Here is a 1,642-nt window from a genome sequence, read left to right as displayed (position 1 = left end):
GAGGAGGAGGAGGAGGAGAAAACATGACAGCGTCTGTTTCTGTCTTTTTGGTTTTGTCTCTGAAGGTCTGTCAACAAACTGAGAACAGGGAAGAAGACGAGAGGATGGAGAGGAGGATGGAGGAGAGAGGACAGGAAGAGGAAGACGAGAGGAGGACGAGAGGATGGAGGACAGGAAGAGGAAGACGAGAGGATGGAGGATAGAAGAAGGAAAGGATTGATGAGGAAAATGGAATAAAAAAGGGAGAAACAGATTCAAACAGAAGAGACTCACAAAGAAGAGAAGGAGGACAATAAAAGGAGTTGATGAAGATGATGATGAAGAGGAGTCTTCCAGCTCATTGCTCCTCCATCTTCTTCTGCGTCGCTGGTCTTCAGTCAGTCCAGAATAATCCCGTCTCTGTTTTACATATGCTGCTGTGGGCCGCGTATGAAAGGGAAATGAAATCTGTCCCATTATCGTGATAAACATCAACACGTTCGGCGCCGGCGGTCAGCACGTGTGTCAGTGCGGGCAACAAACTATAAACACTCAACGGCACTCAACACGTCCAGGAGGCGAAAGGGAGGACAAATGTCTCCTTCAGTCCTCCAGGCTGATGAAAGGTCACTGACACCAGAATAATGACTTTTAATTAACGCCGTGTTAATGTGCGTTGTAAGTAGAGCTGCTCCACCTTCAACCACAGTTACTGAGTCCTCGTGTGTGTGTATGGAAACAAAAAGGATTGTGTATCTTAAAGTCATTATTTTGAAATATTAAGTCATTATTTTGAGATATTAAGACATTATTTTGACATTAAGTCATTATTTTTGGATATTAGGTCAGAAAGTTTATAGTTACAATAACTTACAGATTCCTTTGATTTTTTCGTCACATCGGCAGAAATTAGCTTTAACATCGTAAGTGACAAAATACTTTTTAGCCTGAATATAAGGAGCAGATGTTCTGGGCCCTCCGTTACAGAGAACGCCTGTTACACGAAGAGTGTTGCATTATGGGCCATTTGTAGCTCTAATGTGTTTTGGCTAGCGAGTTTCTCCAAGCTTGTTGCTTTTAGTCCGCTTTTAAAGGACCAGTTTGTAGGATTTAGTGCCATCTAGTGGTGAAGCTGCAGATTCCAACTAACTGAATACTGCTGCAGTCTGGTCTCCAGTTTTGAAACTGTCCCCATCCTGTGGGAATCCCCTGAAATCTGCCCCTGGAGCCCGGGTCGTGTCACAATATTTGCCCTATCCAGCTGAACAGCCTCTTCACAGTCTCCTCCGTATTCCTTCCACTCGGCCTCCCATACAAGCAAATGAAATGCGTCTCGCGGCCTGAAGGGTGATCTGATCCCTGATGTGAGCCGCTGAACTTCGGGGGCCAGAACTCACTGAACACGTTCACGCATGCATACCAAAGTGCAGAGGAATGTCTGTCCCGGGGGCTGCAGCCGGCCTCGAGCGAGGAAGAGGAGTGGAAGAAGACGACGGAAAAAACCTGAATAACGGTCATTTTCACACACACACACACACACACACACACACACACACAAGGATGTTTTGTCCTTTCAAGCGTTCGACGTCCGTTCTTCTTTCACATCTCAGCCGTACATGAAATGAAATGATGAAAAATGATTTAACTTTAAGTTTCCAGCGTT

This window comes from Morone saxatilis, unplaced genomic scaffold, assembly GCF_004916995.1.
Source record: "Morone saxatilis isolate NCDOM2014 unplaced genomic scaffold, NCSU_SB_2.0 Contig24, whole genome shotgun sequence".
Taxonomy (NCBI): domain Eukaryota; kingdom Metazoa; phylum Chordata; class Actinopteri; family Moronidae; genus Morone; species Morone saxatilis.
Note: the sequence above shows the minus strand (reverse complement) of the source record.